Below are 10,289 nucleotides of genomic sequence, written 5' to 3'. Positions count from 1 at the left end.
TGTACACACATGTATGGAGCGAGGACGGGAGATTGCTATATATATGTATGGTGTATGTATGCATTGTATATGTACACACACGTATTGAGCGAGGACGGGAGATTGCTATATATATATATGTATGGTGTATATATGTACTGTATATGTACACACACGTATGGAGCGAGGACGGGAGATTGATATATATATATATGTATGTTGTATGTATGTACTGTATATGTACACACACGTATGGAGCGAGGATGGGAGATTGCTATATATATATATGTATGGTGTATATATGTACTGTATATGTACACACACGTATGGAGCGAGGACGGGAGATTGATATATATATGTATGGTGTATATATGTACTGTATATGTACACACACGTATTGAGCAAGGACGGGAGATTGCTATATATGTATGGTGTATATATGTATTGTATATGTACACACACGTATTGAGCGAGGACGGGAGATTGCTATATATATATATGTATGGTGTATATATGTACTGTATATGTACACACACGTATGGAGCGAGGACGGGAGATTGATATATATATGTATGTTGTATATATGTACTGTATATGTACACACACGTATGGAGCGAGGACGGGAGATTGCTATATATATGTATGGTGTATGTATGTATTGTATATGTACACACGTATTGAGCAAGGACGGGAGATTGCTATATATGTATGGCGTATATATGCATTGTATATGTACACACACGTATTGAGCAAGGACAGGAGATTGCTATATATATATATGTATGGTGTATATATGTACTGTATATGTACACACACGTATGGAGCGAGGACGGGAGATTGCTATATATATGTATGGTGTATATATGTACTGTATATGTACACACACGTATTGAGCGAGGACAGGAGATTGCTATATATATATATGTATGGTGTATATATGTACTGTATATGTACACACACGTATGGAGCGAGGACGGGAGATTGCTATATATATATATATATATATGGTGTATATATGTACTGTATATGTACACACACGTATGGAGCGAGGACGGGAGATTGCTATAAGAGGGATGACAGAGGGGAGGGGAGAAAAGATGGAGTGAGACAGAAATGTTTGTACAGAGAGAGGAGGAGAGGAGGATGAAGCAGGAGAAAGATGGAGTGAGCGAGAGAAGGAGGAGAGGAGGGAGCAGAGGGTGGAGATTGGGAGAGATGGATGGAGTGAGGGGGGGACAGGGAAGGTGGAGGGGGGCTGTGGAAATATTGGGGGGTGGTACAATAACACACACACACATCCAGGGTGGCAGCTCAGGGGGTCTGGGATGGCAGGCACCAACACTCACAACACAAAAGACAACTGAGATGAAAGAGACACAGATAGGTGAAGCAATCTGAATGTGAGAGAGGGTTAAAAGGAGTGAGGGGGAGGGAAGGAGAAGGAGAGAGAGAGAGAGAGCAAGGGAGGGAGAGACGGAGGAGGGGCAGGGAGACTGAAACAGCCCCACAATCTCTCATTTATTTTCTTTGTTATTTCTTTACGTGGGATAAAAAAATAGCAAAGAAGAGGAGCAGAGAGAGAGAGAGCATCAGATCCTGGCAAGGAAAAAAAGAGACATCCAGCCTGATCTGTCTTCTAGAGGAATGCTGGAGCAGAGGAGAAGAGACGGACAGGTAGCCAGAGACCGCCAAGCATAGACGCCGGGGCATAGCCGAGACAGCTGCCCAGCGCCGCACAATAGACCGACTGCCGGCGACGCACAGGATCAGGAGGTTAAAGATGGAGAGGACGAAGGGAGATCTCAGATAGCCAGCACAGGGAGCGAAAAAATCAGATATGAAGAGAGGACAGGACAAATAATGAGATCACAGAGGGGTGTCTACAATCTTCCTAAGAGCAGAAAACAAGGGGGCTGGCTTCTGTTTTCCTAGCTGTGGCTAGTGATCGCTTTCCTGTGCTGCTGATCATGCTAAGTAGGATGGATGCAAAGATTGCTGCTGCTGCTATCAGACCTTCGGATACAAGTGGCCATTGACCAACCAGCGTTGGCTACCTAGCAGGTGCTTCAAGAATCTCAAAACAGCTTCGCTAGCACCCTGGACAGCGACCGGGCCACCTGGGGATAGGAGGCTTTTGGATGGTCATCAGTGACTATTTATCGAAAGCCGTCAGGTTAAGCAAGCAGTAAAAGAAGAGTAGACAAGAGGGTTAATATCCTCTGACAGGTGGGGGATGTACGAATCCCATGCGAGTTTAATTCAGACAAGCAACCACTGACACCCCCCCCCCCCCTTTCCCTTCATCCCTGACTACCAGCAATCCCGCAATGGCTAGCGTGCCAGAAAGGACCTGAACACGGTCAGGCCAGAAGGATCCAGCACCCACCCCCCCAGCGCATCGTGCAGAACGACCGTCTTCCATCCATCCTGCGGCTAGCAGAGAATCGAGAAAAGGAGAAAAAAAAAAAAAAAACACAGCTTGCAGGATCGCCGCCAGTCTCGTGCTTGGTGAGAATCCAACAGCGGCGACGAATATGGAAAGCATATGAAGTGGGAAGCCTACTGACCCATGGCAAGGCCCACCAAATACAAACATGCCAAATCTAAAAGGAGTGTTTACCACGAAACGCCTGGCAGCTAATACAAGCTTAGGAGACTGAGAATCTATAAAAATTGGAGTTTCGGTGGGGAAAAAAAAAAAAGAATATTACCGAAACATCTGCAGTCGGTTGGCTTGTCGGAAGCCAAGATTTAAAAAAGAAAAAAAAAAAACATTTTGAATTGTCGGACTGTTTGCACCGTGCCACACTGATCACCAAATCAAAAGGACTGCCATACCCATTGACCCTATTATACCACTCGAAAAAAAAGAAGCCGATTTGTACCCAGCTCTGCACACAGACGTGGACTACTGCCTTGTTGACAAAAGGCCAGTGTTAATTGTACATCCTTGGACAGTGGCAACAAAGCGCAGGAGGTGGGGCTTGTCTGCCAGGCTCCTCCCCTGTGGAATAATGTCCACGGCAGGTGGTCTTCTAGAAGAGAATCGGTGACCAGCTTTTACCCCAGACCCCTAAAAAACAAAACTAAACATCTGGGAAAAAAAGACAGTATAACAAGGTAAGGGGCACGAGACCGGTGTATGCCTGCATAGGCATGCAGTGGGTACATAATGTGCATGCATGGGATATATGGCTGGGCAAATAAGTAAACAAAATGCAGAATATATATATATTCCGTAATGCACGCTGTGATTGAAATATATGTAGGTGCATTAGACCGTATAAGTATTACAGCGTTAATAGAAACCATACTATTTACGTCTTATCTTCGTTTCTATAGAAATTAAAAAGACGAAGAGTGAGTGTGTATAGGAGGACTGTGTGTATACATATTGATGGGTTCCTTAAGATATTTCTATTAACATATGCCTATTTTCAAAAATCTCTCTTTTTTTTTTCTATCTATCTCTCATATGGGTCTTATTCCTGCTCTTCTCTTCTCTGGGAGTCCATATTATACATAATTGATTACAGACAACCCTGTACAGGCCAGTTGGCCTCTGGTTATGGGAGGAAGCCTGTCTCCCAGTATGGCCATCTACTTTGATGCAGAGACTCTCTCTTTACTGAGTGGTCAGTCATATGTTCATCAGAAGGTGGTCTTTCGTGTAAGAATGTCCAGTGGCTCACGGCATAATGCTCTTTTTTTTATTCCCCTCCCCCTTGCAAATTCCAATTGTCCAGGCTCATGCACTGATAATGCACCCGTGCGATATTATGACATATATACGGCTCAACTCATTCGCTCATTTAAGGTTAACAACATACGTCTTGGTTATTTTTGTCTGGAACTCGGGAAGAGGTTTTATGCATTGAAAATATACCTGGTTGTCAGATCACACTTATCCAGTGGGCATTGCAGATCTAATTAAAGGGAACCTGTCATCGGTGAGCTTTACATGGAATGACAATGTTCCCAACACAAAAAACAGGTTCGTCTTGTAATGGTCAGATCAGTCGTTTTTGGCACGGAGATTTCAGCAAGGAGTAATTGCTTTTGGTGTTAAGAGTTCCAGGCACGCTAAGGTAAGTGTGGCTATTCAGGAGTTTATTAGTGCTGAATATTCGTTTTGGATTAGGGTCAAAGGTTGAGTGGTTAAGGTTAACAGTTAGGGGTTTTTATGTTATGTCATAAGTTCAAGTTTAAAGTTAGGTGATAATGGTGAATTAATTAAATGTATTTTATTTTAAATTAAGAGTTGATTTTAATTTTGATTTAAAAGTACATTTTAAGAGTTCACATTAATTACATTTAAGAGTTAATTTGAAATTATTTTAAGATTTCATTTTAAGAATGACTTTTAGAAGTTCATTTTAATTGCATTTTAACAGTTAGGGTGAATGCTAGAGTGAAATGTTGGGGATACAAGTGTTTGGAATTTTTCATAGAGCTGTAGTGCTCAACCATTTTAAAATTATGACTCTTAACCATTGTTGTGTGATTGTTCTGGGACCCAACAAAGAAATATTCCGGTGTTCTGGAATCCCAAAGATGGGATTGTGGTGTGATTGTTCTGGGACCCAACAAGGATATATTCTGATGTTCTGGAACCCCAATATGTGATTGTCGTGTGATTGTTCTGGGACCCAACAAAGAAATGTTCTGGAATCCCAAAGATGGGATTGTGGTGTGATTGTTCTGGGACCCAACAAGGATATATTCTGATGTTCTGGAACCCCAATATGTGATTGTCGTGTGATTGTTCTGGGACCCAACAAAGAAATGTTCTGGAACCCCAAGATGTGATTGTTGTTGTGATTGTTCTGGAACCCAACAAATATTCTGGTGTTCTGGAATACCAAGATGTGATTGTTGTGTGATTGTTCTGGGACCCAACCAAGAAGTAATCCGGTGTTCTGGAACCCCAAGATGTGATTGTTGCATGATTGTTCTGGGACCCAACAAAGAAATATTCTGGTGTTCTGGAACACCAAGATGTGATTGTTGTGTGATTGTTCTGGGACTCGACAAAGAAGCATCCTGGTGTTCTGGAACCCCAAGATGTGATTGTTGTGTGATTGTTCTGGGACTCGACAAAGAAGCATTCTGTGTTCTGGAACGCCAAGATGTGATTGTTGTGTCATTGTTCTGGGACTCGACAAAGAAGCATCCTGGTGTTCTGGAACCCCAAGATGTGATTGTTGTGTGATTGTTCTGGGACTCGACAAAGAAGCATTCTGGTGTTCTGGAACCCCAAGATGTGATTGTTGTGTGATTGTTCTAGGACTCGACAAAGAAGCATTCTGGTGTTCTGGAACCCCAAGATGTGATTGTTGTGTGATTGTTCTGGGACTCGACAAAGAAGCATTCTGGTATTCTGGAACCCCAAGATGTGACTACCTGTGCAGTGTATTTTGTAAAAGAAACAAAATCATCAGTCCCTATATGTGGTCCCAACATATAATTTAGGGAGTTGTATTATTTTATTCATTGATATGTAGTCAGCAAGGATGAAAAGAAACTAGATCAACCCACTCTTGTTATCTGTAACAGTGTGATCTAGAGAAAGCTAAAACAAAGCCAGGTGACACAGCTGCCAATTTATCTTCACAGCTGGAGAAAAATAATTCATTGCTGACTCCGTGGACAGTAGTTGGATTAATTTGCGAGATAAAAGACTCAGCTGCTAAATGTGTACAGAGAAGCTGACAATCTAGGAAACATTTCCTCTAACCCTGTCATTAAATTATAAGAGCCCGTATCTTGGTTAACCCAGTAAGGTCACTTGCCTGACCGCAGTCACCAAAAATAAACATGCCCAAAGTAATGTGGTTTATGTATAGCCATCTCACCATATCATCCTGGACACATTAACAGGTAGTTTGATTCAGTAAATGCAATTATGAGTTGTCAAGATTAGGCCGTAATATAGAGCCAAGCCTAGAACCCATTGGCCAGCAGCATCACTTATTAAAATCACTGTCACTCAAGATTCGTAGTTTGAGTCAATTACTGGACAGTAACCTATCTCACAGCATTAAGAGAAAAAAAAATGTTGCTCATTTAGAGTCAGCGCCACTCAAGAGATGTTCGGCTCACTCTGTGGAAGGTAAAAGGACTTATTGAACAGATGAATTATTCTCCAGGCTGTCGAATCAAGCACTCATCGAACTGCGGAGTCACTCACTGGAACATAGAGCCAAGCACTGGATGGCAAAAACATGTATTGGAGGAATTAGCGTAAAGTACAATCCTTTAATGTGTGCTAGAATCATTCGGCGGAACAAAAAAAAAAAACACTTACTGGAATGCAGGATCACTCAATGAGTTGTGGAGACACTTGTTGATGGAATCTGTCGTTGGAACACAGATTTGTCCGTCTGGAGGAAGAATCACTTACTGGAATGGAGAAGCGGTGGTTGGACATAATCGCACACCAGAATGGGGAATCATTCATTGGAACATAGACTCACTTCAAATTAAAGATTTTCTTTAAGCTGCATTTCTATCAAAAGTGACCACTTAACATAAGCCAGGGTTCTTCCAGAATAACAACGCTTACTGTTTATGCGTCTAATAATCCGATGCAGGCCGTATCGGGCTTTTTTTTTTTTGTCGTCTTTTTATGATGTTCTCGAAAGTGTCACTCTGATATCCATCTGCCAATCCTTCCAATTGATGACACCCTTCTCCTAACAGATCAAGTTCCACACTTTTGTAAGAATACTTGTCTATTTATAATCCACTTCTGTCGTGCAAAAATTTTCGACAAAGATATTTCCAAAAATATAAAGTAAGATAGTCTCACTACATAGGACATATGTTTCACCAAGAGATTAGACCATTGTAATATGCATGTACATTGTATTATGTTTGAAGTGATTGGGAGGTTTATGCAGCAAACGATGTATAGGCTTGTATTAACACACAACAAGTCTCTGAAAATCTGGTGAAATGACAGAACAAAATAAATATATTTCACAACACGTAATGGGGTTGATTTACTAAAGACAAATAGACTGTGCACTTTGCAAGTGCAGTTACTCCGGTGCTTAGTAAATGAGAGGGAGCTCTGCTGATTACCATCATGCAATCATGTGCAAGCAAAAATTATTTTTTTAAATTTTCCTTGCATATGATTGGGTATTCTTTTTAAAGTGAAGCTTTACCTAATTTACTAAACTCTGAAGCAAATGCACATACAAAGTGCGCAGTCTATTTGCCTTTAGTAAATTCACTCCAATGTTTCTGTGTTTTTATCCATATTTCAGTTTCTGTGCATCACCGTTGAGAGATTACTGAGCCAAAAAGGTAGTGACTACTACTGGCTATTATATTTTTACATTCCTTAAATACTGCATGCCTGGACCACTACTTACCACTACTTATTTACCACATGCATTTATTTATTTCCTTTAGTGAACTGCCTTTAATGCTATTTCATAAGGTATTTACTGAACGTTTTTGTTTTTTTGAGGTAAATATCGCATTTACATTATCAGCATCACATGCGATATGTGTGAAAAATGTGTCAGATCACTTAAATACCTCATGCGATCTGCTTTAGTGAATGGAGCCCGTTGTTCTTTAAAGTGTTATTAAACCCACAACAGTAAAATCAGTCTGTATATGCAGTAAAGCATGTGTTTTATACTCACTGTGGAAACTAAGGGGTTAATCCTCTGCATTGTGGTAAAAAGGCTGTTTCATCCTGTCTTCTCTGATCATCTCCTTCTTGCATTGCCCCAAAACATGGCCGGATAAGATAAAGTAAACGGAGGCAGGCTGCACATGCTCAGTTTGGCATGTATTGCTAGAGAGAGTCCAGACAGAGGGTCAGGGGTCCTGCACATAGCTTCCAACTGTCCCTGAATTCGAGGGACTGTCCCTGATTTGGAGAAATGTCCCCCTGTCCCTCTTTCCCCCTCATTTGTCCCTCATTTTGGTCTGATCCATATAGTTGTATATAAAATGCACTTTTTTGTCTTTCAAAAAGTGTTTCCCAGTGCTAAACATTTCATCTAAATTCTAAATTGTTGCATTTGTACATTTTAAAAGCCAACATAGAGGACCAGTAGTGGAAACAAAAAAAGTCCTTGTGAATTTAATTAACTTTTTTTGGGTTAATTCTCCTTTAAGGGGGTGTGGCAGGGGGCGTATCCTACAAATGTATGCCTACATACATTTGTTAGTAGGTGTCCCTCATTCCCATCTCAAAATGTTGGGAGGTATGCCTGCATCCTGATAGGACAGCCAGTGCAGTAAGAAAACTCCTCCTAGAAGCTTTAACCAGACACTGATAGAAATCACAAGACTGCTATATTCTGCTGATGAGAAAAGGTATTTAGCTATTTATTTATTTACTAAATTAGTTGCATTTCCATGTGCTGTGTACTCAGGGCCGCCATTAAGGGGGTACAGCTGCCACAACTGTAGGGGGCCCTGAGGGGCCCGCTAGAACCAGAAGAAGTCAGGACAGGTGAAGGTAATGCTGTGCATTACAGAAATCATTTCACAGCTTCTGCTGTTCTCGTCTCATTGCATTTAGAGCTCTTTACTGCCACCTCTGGCTAATATGTGTATGTGCACCCCTCGTGTGCTTTGTACTCTCAGCAACATGTCAGCTTTGTGAAAAGGAGCTGGGACTAGGTAGGAAGACCTACTTTACAAGGGCTGTGAAGGTAAGGGAGGGGGGCTGTTTGTGTACAGGAAGGGGCCAGAGCCTTGTGTGTTAACAGATTTGTGTATGTGTGGGGCTGACATATATACAGGTGTGTGGAGGGGTCTGACATATTTACAGGTGTGAAGGGGGCTGATGTATACAGGTGTGGGGGGGGGGGGGCTGACATATATACAGATGTGTGAGGGGACACTAAAATATATACAGGTGTGTGTGTGTATGTATATATATATATATATATACAGGTGTGTGGGGTGGAAGGCGCTGACATATATACAGGTGTGTGTGGGGGGGGGGGTGCTGACATATATACAGGTGTGTGGGGGGGCTGCTGACATATATACAGGTGTGTGGGGGGGGGGGCTGCTGACATATATACAGGTGTGTGTGGGGGGTTTTGACATATATACAGGTGTGTGGGGGGGTGCTGACATATATACAGGTGTGTGTGGGGGGTTCTGACATATATACAGGTGTGTGGGGGGGTGCTGACATATATACAGGTGTGTGGGGGGAAGGCGCTGACATATTTACAGGTGTGTGGGGGGGAGGCGCTGACATATTTACAGGTGTGTGGGGGGGTGCTGACATATATACAGGTGTGTGTGGGAGGGGCTGATATATATACAGGTGTGTGGGGGGGTGCTGACATATATACAGGTGTGTGGGGGGGTGCTGACATATTTACAGGTGTGTGGGGGGGAGGCGCTGACATATATACAGGTGTTTGGGGGGAGGCGCTGACATATTTACAGGTGTGTGGGGGGGTGCTGACATACATACAGGTGTGAGAGGGGCTCATATATATATATATATATATATATACAGGTGTGTGGGGTGGAAGGTGCTGACATATATACAGGTGTGGGGGGGGTGCTGACATATATACAGGTGTGTGGGGGGGGCGCTGATATATATACAGGTGTGGGGGGGTGGCGCTGACATCTATGCAGTTGTGAGGGGGGATGACATATATACAGGATTGAGGGGGGGGGGGGGGCTGAGAGTGTAAAGGTGAGGTGGCTGGTGTTTGGATTTGGTTGGATGGCCAGTGGGAAAGCCCTGGGGAATGTTGGGGGTCAGGCTAGGGGGGGGGGCAGGCTTAAAGCTATGTAAAGGGCCCAAAACAAAAAATTCACATGGCTGTCCTGTGGGAGATCAGACATGCAGGCTCCTGGGTTTAGTAACACTTTAAGTGTAAGCTCCAACAATAATGGTATGCTCTGCAACAAAGGCAATCTACCAGTAGTTTACAAGAAATGTTTACAGTCCAAAAAGTCATGGAATTCTGGGTAGATTACTATAATTATGAACCTGACCCCAAACTCCATGTTACAAATTTAGCTCTATAATTCATACATGGAGCATAGCCTACCAGATCACTACTTACATTTTCCAGTCAGCCATTGTTGTGTATCACCCCACTTTTGTTTGTTAGTAATCTGGTGATCTGAGAACCCCTTCTTGTAATGCAGGAGGAAATTCTCCAACACACCTACTGCAGATGCCCTGGCGTCTCATATAAGGAAATCTTGACTTAAAAAAAATGTCAGTACCGATAACACAGCTTAGAACTGTCTCCAAAGACTGAATGTGATTGATGGTACGGAGAGCAGATCGAGAGGAA

The 10,289-nt window shown here is 42.5% G+C and overlaps 1 protein-coding gene across 2 annotated transcripts in view; it reads left to right on the top strand.

Moving 5' to 3' along the window:
* The first annotated feature begins 1,260 nt into the window (after positions 1-1,260).
* Positions 1,261-10,289, top strand: part of ADGRL1 (adhesion G protein-coupled receptor L1) — a 624,094-nt gene continuing 615,065 nt past the window's right edge. Inside the window, exon 1 of one of the 2 annotated variants that reach the window (XM_077470079.1) lies at positions 1,261-3,099. The gene's annotated coding sequence lies outside the window, so the exon portion shown is untranslated. The remainder of the gene's footprint in view (positions 3,100-10,289) is intronic. The other variant, XM_077470078.1, reaches the window with a different exon arrangement.

The sequence above is a fragment of the Lithobates pipiens genome, unplaced genomic scaffold, assembly GCF_037356315.1.
Source record: "Lithobates pipiens isolate NorthernLeopardFrog02 unplaced genomic scaffold, aLitPip1_a1.2 Scaffold_8, whole genome shotgun sequence".
NCBI classification, from domain to species: Eukaryota; Metazoa; Chordata; class Amphibia; order Anura; family Ranidae; genus Lithobates; species Lithobates pipiens.
This window is presented reverse-complemented; position numbering and strand designations above follow the sequence as displayed.